Source organism: Nicotiana tabacum, chromosome 1 (genome assembly GCF_000715075.1).
Source record: "Nicotiana tabacum cultivar K326 chromosome 1, ASM71507v2, whole genome shotgun sequence".
Taxonomy (NCBI): Eukaryota; Viridiplantae; Streptophyta; class Magnoliopsida; order Solanales; family Solanaceae; genus Nicotiana; species Nicotiana tabacum.
This window is the reverse complement of record NC_134080.1, coordinates 126,630,594-126,639,987: the sequence shown is the minus strand read 5'-3', so window position 1 is coordinate 126,639,987 and position 9,394 is coordinate 126,630,594.

Genomic DNA, 9,394 nt, shown 5'->3' with positions numbered 1-9,394 from the left:
TCCTCCCCCTCTTAAACAAGCGTTCGTCCTCGAACGAGTCAAGAAACATACCTGAAGCCTCAAACAAGTGAGGATATCTGCTCAGCAGCTCCCGCTCGGTCTCCCAGGTAGCCTCCTCCACGGGCCGACCTCTCCACTACACTTTCACTAAAGCTATATCCTTTGATCTCAACTTTTGAACCTGACCCTCCAAAATAGCCACTGGCTCCACATCGTAAGTCAAATCATCATCTAGCTGAACCGTGCTGAAATCCAAAATATGAGACGGATCACCAATGTCTTCTGGAGCATAGAAACATGAAATACCGGATGCACACTCGATAAGCTGGGTGGCAAAACAAGCTTATAAGCCACATCCCCAATCCGCCGAAGCACCTCAAAATGCCCAATGAACTAAGGACTCAATTTACCCTTCTTCCCAAATCTCATAACACCCTTCATGGGTGAAACCTTCAATAGAACCTTCTCACCAACCATGTAGAATACATCCCGAACCTTCATGTCAGCATAACTCTTTTGTCTCGACTGTGTTGTACGAAGCCGCTCCTGGATCACCTTCACCTTGTCTAAAGCATCCTGCACCAAGTCTGTACCCAATAGCCTAGCCTCACCCGGCTCAAATCAACCAACTGGAGATCTGCACCGCCTCCCGTACAAAGCCTCATATAGAGCCATCTGAATACTCGACTGATAACTGTTGTTATAAGCAAACTCTGCGAGCGGTAGAAACTGATCCCATGACCCTCTAAAATCAATGACACAAGCGCGCAACATGTCCTCCAATATCTGAATAGTGCGCTCGGACTGCCCGTCCATCTAAGGGTGAAAAGCTATGCTTAACTCAACCTGAGTACCTAACTCTCTCTGCACAGCTCTCTAAAACTACGATGTAAACTGAGTACCCCTATCTAAAATGATGGAAACCGGGACATTATGCAAACGAACAATATCCTGGATATAGATCCCTACCAACCGCTCTGAAGAATAGGTAGTACAAACAGGAATGAAGTGCGCGGACTTGGTCAGCCGATCCACAATCACCCAAATAGCATCGAACTTCTTCAAAGTCCGTGGAAGCCCAACTACGAAGTCCATGGTAATTCTCTCCCACTTCCACTCTGGAATATCCATCTGCTGAAACAAGCCACCCGGTCTCTGATGCTCATATCCACCTGCTGACAATTGAGACACCGAGCTACAAATCCCACAATATCCTTCTTCATTCTTCTCCACCAATAATGCTGTCTCAGATCCTGATACATCTTTGCGGCACCCGGATGGATGGAATATCGCGAGATGTGGGCTTCCTCCAAGATCAACTCCCGAAGCCCATCCACTTTGGGCACACATATCCGGCCCTGCATCCTCAATACCCCATCATCACCAATAATCACATCTATGGCTGTAAGCACGTGATTTTTGCCCTATATGAGAATTACTCCCAAAAAATTCAAAAATAAAATAATTTTTCTTGGTGTGCAATTTTTGTGATATTTTGTGTAACTTTTTGTATGTTTGTCTATGCATGTTTATTTGTTAAATTAATAAAAAATACAAAATATATCGCATTTTGCATGTAGGATTTAATTCTACAATTGTTAGTAATTAAATTTGTTTACAAAAATTAAAAATTACAAAAATAGGCATCTTTTGCATTTTTAGCATTTAATGTCCAAATGAACAATTTTATTCTTAATTATTACTTAATTGTGCGTTAATTGTTATTGGAAGTTAATTTACACTTTTATAACTTAATTTAGTTCTTAATAATAATTTAAGTACTTTTATAATTTAGTTTTAGAAAAATAAAAGAAGAAAAGAGAACAAAAATACAAAGAAAAATCGAATTGGGCCACTTCTTCAATTTCAAACCACAGGCCCAAATAATTGCCCAACTTTCCCCCATGACCCGGTCCACTTCAAACCGGGTCGACCCGGTCCGCTCCATTAACCCAACACCCCTTCTTCATTTTTGTCCAACACAAAACAAAACCAAAAAAATAAAAAAATAAAAGGTGAATTATCACTATTAATAGTTTTATTTTTTGTTTTTTTATATATAAAAAATCCGAAAATATTTTATTTTATTTTTATTTTTATTTTATTTTTTTTGAAAAAAAATATAATAATTTCGGGAATGATTTTAAAAAAAAATAAGAAAAAGGGAAGTACTGAATAAAAAAATATATAAAAGTAAAAATAGGTGAAATTCTTTTTTTTTAAAAGTAAAAGAATGTAGAAAATTTAAAAAAATAAAAAGTTTTGTGGAAATTTTTAAAAAATTTAAAAGTAAAAGAAGGTTGGAATTAAAAAATAAATATAAAGGTATCTGAAAATTTAAAAAATTTAAAGTAATTGAAAGTAGCATTTTTGAAAGAAAAAGAAAAGATAGTGGTTTGTTTTTTAAAGAAAAGTTAAATAAAGTGAGATTCTCTTTTAAAAAAAATAAAAAGTGGGATTTTAAATAAGATAAAGTAATTAAAGTTGGAATTTTAAAAATAGAAGTAAATAAAAGTGGGATTTCTTTTTCTAAAAAAATAAAAGCAATTTGTAAGTGGGATTTCTTTTAATTAAAAAAATAATAAAATAATAAAAAACAAATCTGAAAATTTCGAAAACTTTGCTATAAATAGAAGAGAAAATTTAGGAAGAAGGGAGTTGAAAAAAGAGGAAAAACTAGATAGAGAGAAGAAGAAAAGAGGGGGCGGAGAGAGCAGTATACACTCGATATACACTCTGGATACATATAATATACAAGGACAGAGTTTATTTTTGAGAGAGTAAAAAAGATAGAAACAAATTTTCTGAAATATTGAGAGCGGAAGAACACCATAGAGAGTTCAAATCTAGAAAGAAAAAAATAAAGAGAGATTTTCGCACTATTTGTCTTCTCCATTTTTACTAGTTTTCTCCGTGTTGCTGGGATTTCTGGACTGAGGTGTTGAAGCTACTGTGTTGGGCTTTCTGCTGCTCTATGTTGCTGTGTTATATACTACTTTGCTGATCTTCTTCTTCTTGTACTGTCATTTCCAGGTACACATTTGTACACTCTCGGCTTGAAGCGAAATGAAATATTAATCAGGCTTTGTTCCTGTTGAATCCCTCCTGTTTAGATTTGTGTTTGAATATAATTTTCCTTTCTTTGTATAAAAATGTAGTCGATTAATTAATGAGTAATGGGCTTGCATATGTATGACTTCTTCATCTAATAATTTTAGTTTAAATTAATCAAATACTAGTTAATTTGTTTTTGATATTATGGTGTGTCAATCTCATGTTCCAGTATTATTGAATAATAGAATATAGAATGAAAGCAATTTTTCTTTGTACAAACTCGATCGCAATTTTCCATTCACATTAGCCGTAAACTAATAACTAATAAGTTATTTTTTTTCCAGCATGTAATTAATTGAGAAATTTTCTTTTATTTTTAGAGACAAACTTAATAGAAGAAATGTAGTCACTATAGGTTTATCTTTAAAAATAAGAATGAGATGAGCCTCGCCAAATAAAAATATAAAATTGCGGGGCCCTCAGTAAATATTTGCTTTATATTGCTTAGACTTCGGGATGGACCGTTTAGCAAAATTCCACGGCCCTACCCAAAGTAGATGATACGCTAGTCGCTTTAGGCGCGCCTTTAATAATTTAATTTTCTTAAACTCGGGTGCACATTGATGTGACCCAAATCCAAATCTCAACGGAGTCAAAGTGTGTCGACGACCACAGGTACATTGATTGTAACGCGGTTCGAGATACATTTTCATAACATTGCAATTCCTTGTAAAAAATAAAAATAATAATTATGAAAGCGGTAAAAAGTTAAAATTTGCACATAAGTTCATATTTGTATTAAATCAGATAATCAAGCCAAATATGACAGTTGAGCGACCGTGCTAGAACCACGGAACTCGGGAATGCCTAACACCTTCTCCCGGGTTAACAGAATTCCTTATCTGGATTTCTGGTGTGCAGACTGTAATATGGAGTCATTCTTTTCCTCGATTCGTGATTAAAATTGGTGACTTGGGACACCCTAAATCTCCCAAGTGGCGATTCTGAAATAAATAAACAAATCCCGTTTCGATTGTCCTTTAATTGGAAAAAACTCCCTTGTACCCTCACGGGGACGGAAAAAGGAGGTGCATCAAAAGAAAAGGAATTTTTACAAGTCTTTCTTTCTTTCAAAAAGAAATCAATCAAAAAAAATATATATACTTCCTTTCTTCTTTTGAAGCAGTTCTTTCACAAATTCCAATTAAAAAAAATGTTAGTTCATTTACTTATTCACGAGGCCCGAACTACGCGGGTTTGATTCTCACCGGATGTGAGATACGTAGGCAACCCTCATCGGGTCCAACTCTCCTTTTGCTAAAAAAGCCAAAAACAAATAAATAAATAAAAAAACATGTCAAAATTTTAACTCTGTCATAAAGAAGTCGAGTGACGCTGTTTTATCAAGTCATAGCCGAATGTTCCCGAAAGGGACGCCGGAAGGCTGACTTTGCATAAACAGCCACCTTTGGGTCATTTCTTAAGATTTGGTCCAGTTGACCCACACAGCCTTAAAAATCTTCGTCCCCGAGACGTTGAAAGGCCGTGTTTGCAATATTGAGTTTTCTAATTTGAAAAACGATAAAAAGAGTCATAAATAAGTCAGGTGATGTTGTTTTGTCATAAATAGCCGAATATTCCCGAAAGGACGCCGGAAGGCTGACTTTGCATAAACAGCCACCTTTTGGGTCATGTTTAGGATTTTTGGTCTAGTTGACCCACACAGCCCTATAAATCTTCGTCCCCGAGGCGCTGAAGGCCCGTGTTTGCAACACCAGGGTTTTATTGTAATTTGAAAAGAAGAAAAAAACAAAGAGTCGGCATTCAGGTGAATACCGTTTGAATGTTGTCATAATAAGCCGAGCCAACTTCGGCCGCGTCTTAAACCGTTCTTGCCGAAATAACCTTAGAGTATCTTTCAGTTGTCGAGAGGTTATTTTCGTAAAAGAATGGACAAGTTCGTAAAGTGTCAAAATAATCCTCCCCGGCCTCAAAATTCATGTGAGATTTGGAAGGGGCCACATTTGCAAAAATAGCCGTTTGGTTGCATTTGTCAAACGAGGAAAGAAACTGGCCATTTGTAAACCTTTTGATTAGAATATGTGGGTTGTTTGATTTTCCAGTTTGTAGGTCATCTTCAAACCTTTGAAACCCAGTTTATTTTAATATGAAAATTGAAAAAAAAATGTTTAGTATTGTTTATCTTTTATTGGGTCCGAACTACGCAGGGTCTGATTCATGCGGGGTCATGATACGTAGGCAATCTCCATAAGATTCGACCACAAAAAAAAAATGAAAAACAGAAAAATGAAAAAAGAGAGAAAAATGAAAAGAAAAAAAAGAAAAAAAAATCGAGAAAGGAAAAAAAAGAAAAAAAAAAGAAAGAAAGGATGTTGTTAATAATGGGGACCGACTGAGTCCATTCTAACCTGTTTGTTTTGCAAGAAAAGTTAAGGTGGTTGGTTTGTGGTAAGCCAGACAATGACACCCAGAATCCTTTACTTGCACCTCATGATACACACTCTGTTGGGATCAGGCCTGATAACAGAAGAACTCGAATCCTATTAGGGACTTGTTGACTAAGGTTGATGATATTGAAGTTGGTAATGGTCTAGGCAATACTGATGCGAAACTCGGTGGCTACGATGCCAAGTTTGATAAAATGGGAGGACGCTCCGTTCCTTGGTTAGCAAAAGAGAAGCTGGTGGTGGCTTATTTTGTTGTCATTTCTGTTGTCCGGATTATTCTTAGGGTTGTAATCCGAATATTTTCTTGTGTCAAACCTTCCTATCTTTCCATTTTGTTATATCAGTTTGTTTAAGTTTTGTCCAGGTTGTTTAGGATTTTATTCCGGTTTGTTTTGTTTTTTCGAACCATTTCACCGGTAGTCTAATACAAAATCCGGTCTTTTATTGTTTCCAGTCATCTTTTTGTTTAGTCCTTTTATCATTTTTGTTCAGCGCCGATTCTAGTGACATGACATGCGCACACAGTTTGGGCCTAACCTTAAAAGTTAATCATAAAACCCTGGAAAGGCGATCAGACCATTTAAAGGAAATAAGGACGGTTGAGATTATTCAGAGCTCGAGTCATATGGAACTGGGGCAAGTAAAATATAAAGAAAACTGTTAAAAGAAAGATTCGCCAAATTGGCATGAGAATGAGAGTGTAACCCAACGGTGCTTTAGAAATGACAAAGGAAAAATAAAATGTTTAACATAATTGTCAAAGTCCAGCACCATCGGAAGAGACTATAAATCTATTGTTTAATTGTGTTGTTTGCACTTGGCATGTTTTGAAGACTGGAATGACGAAGGCATTTTGTTCTGCTACCTAAACACTTTATCCTTCGTTACCCCTTTTGAGCCTTATTTATTTTCTTTCATACCCCTCGTTCGGAATCAGTAGCAACGAAAAAAAAGAGAAAGAAAGAAAACAACAAAACGAAGAAAAAAAATGGAAAAGAAAAGAAAAGAAAAATGATAAAAAAAAACAAAGGAAAGTCAAATGAAAACAGAGGAATTGGGAACTACGTTTGACCTGATTCCTCAAAGAGGATACGTAGGCGCTTCACAGCTCGGTCATAATTTTGAAAAATGAAAAAAAGATCAATCAATTAAAAAATCCCCAAGCAAGAAATTGGGGCAGATGTTGCGTTTGTTGTAAATAAATCTAGTTCCGAAGGTTGTAATTAACAACCCGAAATCGATGAATTTTTTAGCCTTCAATACCCTTTCTTTCTAACCCTATCCAAAACCCACATTACGGTCCCAAGAAAGACCTTCTGATCAGTCTTCAAAAGATGTCAAGTCAGACAAATGAAGAGTTTTACCGGCGAACATAACATTCTGTTCCACAGCAGAAAGGACTCTAATCTCCAGCAGAGAGAGTCATACCGGCAACACTCCAAATCCCCAGCTGGGAAGTGATACAAATGAGAGAAGTCTTATCGGTGAAAACCTTCACAGGCACCATAAGGCGATGAAAGCTGAGAGAAAACCAAAATGAGAGAGGCTTGATAGTGAAAACCCTTCGGGCACTACAAGTCGAAAAAGATTGGGAATCAGATAGGTAATCGTCAAGGGAAGGTCTTGAAAGACGATTGACGGCAGAAGATAGGCCACATGTGCATGTCATGACCAATAGAGTCGGTATCTGCGTTTGATAGATTTTTATTTATAGTTTCTTTTGTTAAAGAGTCATCATTTCCTTTGTCTTTTATTTTGTTTCTTTTATCTTTCTCCTTTCATAGAAAAATTCCCTAGTAGAGTCTGTTTGGTCAGAACAAGTGAGAATTGACTTCAAAATATGCCATAAGCTTTCCAATTATGCCAGATGAGATCTGACTAGTACATCCAAATGGTATAGTCAGCAAGGAACAAGCGCGAGACCAATGTCAAGAAAGATATCCCCAACAAAAGGGAATTGACAAAGGAGTGACGAGTGTCAAGAGGGATCCTTGCCAAAACCAAGGTTATAAACCTCAAGGCCAAGGCCCATGAACAGAGCAAGGAGAGTAGTGAGCATGATTTGGCGAAATCCATACTAGACTAAAAGGTCGGGGAAATGCCAGTTTCCGAGCTATGCCACAAAAGAAGAGGGATATCCCCAGCAGAAAGGGATTATCCCCAGCAAATAATATCATCCCCAACAAGTTGTGCAACGCAGAGCAAGGAAGGAAAAAGGGAAAACCATCCCAGCAGGAGTATCACAACCAACCACCATGTTTTAAACTAACAAATTCTGTTTGATTTGAAGCAGGTAAAGGAAATGACATTGAGGCCAGAAATGCATGCCACAAGGGATATTATCAAACTGGGCCAGAAAATTTTCCTTCCATTTAGAAGATTTTCTGGAAGTCAGGTACCCATTCGGGGAAGAATAAAGATAACGCCAGTCTCAAGGGAAGTGGTCTTTAAACCAATGTTGCCCCCAACATAATAAGTTTCAATGGAGGAAGTCGTTCCCCAGCAAATGGATGAAACTTGAGCTTAGAAAAAGAAAGAGGCCCGCATCATTCCTAACAGCCTTCCGAAGAGTGAAGCACTAGTTCTGAAGGAATCAGAATCCCCCAACAGTGTTATCCTCAACAGCGCTATCCCCAGCTGATAACATTTTATCCCCCAACAGGTAAGTAAATAATTCCTCAGCAGTGTTATCTCCAACAAGTTTTCGAGGTAAGACATTTTTCAAGTTTTTTTCTTTGGGTTCATCTGCCCTCGAATAGGATATGTCGGGTTCATCCGCCCTCGAACAGGATATGTCGGGTTCATCCGCCCTCAAATAGGATATGCCGGGTTCATCCGCCCTCAAATAGGATATGTCGGGTTCATCCGCCCTCAAATAGGATAGTTTGGGTTCATCCGCCCTCAAATAGGATAGTTTGGGTTCATCCGCCCTCAAATAGGATGTTATTTTCAAAGTTATTGATGAAGACAGGCGCCCACCTGAATAACGAGAGGAATACATTTATGTCTTTTCATTTCTGTTCTAGGTCACCCACCAGTATAATGCGGGCATATCATTTTTCATGTCTTTACCATTAGGCGCTCACCTGCATAACAAGGGAATACATTTCATGTCTTTACCAACAGGCGTCCACCTGAATAACGAGAGGAATATTTTTATGTCTTAGTTTAGACAGGCACCCACCTGAATAACGAGAGGAATACTTTTTGTCTGTGCATTTCATATTTTAGGCGCCCACCTGTATAACAAGGGAATACATTTTGTGTCTTTACCATTAGGCGCCCACCTGTATAACAAGGGAATACATTCCACGTCTTTACCCATAAGAGATGCATTTCCTCCTAAGTTTGTTTTAGTTTCACCCATAGGAGAAACATTTCCTCCTAAGTTTGTTTTTTACCCATAGGAAATGTATTTCCTCCTAAGTTATTTTTACCCATAGGAGAGGCATTTCCTCCTAAGTTTAGTTTTACCCATAGGAGATGCATTTCCTCCTAAGTTTGTTTTTTACCCATAGGAGATGTATTTCCTCCTAAAGTTTATTTTTACCCATAGGAGACGTACTTCCTAAGTTTAGTTTCACCCATAGGAGAGGCATTTCCTCCTAAGTTTAGTTTCAACCAATAGGAGACGCACTTCCTAAGTTAAGTTTCACCAATAGGAGACGCACTTCCTAAGTTAAGTTTCACCAATAGGAGACGCACTTCCTAAGTTAAGTTTCACCAACAGGAGACGCACATCCTAAGTTAGTTTCACCAACAGGAGACGCACTTCCTAAGTTAGCTTCACCAACAGGAGACGCACATCCTAAGTAAGTTTCACCAAGAGGAGACGCACATCCTAAGTTAGTTTCACCAACAGGAGACGCACA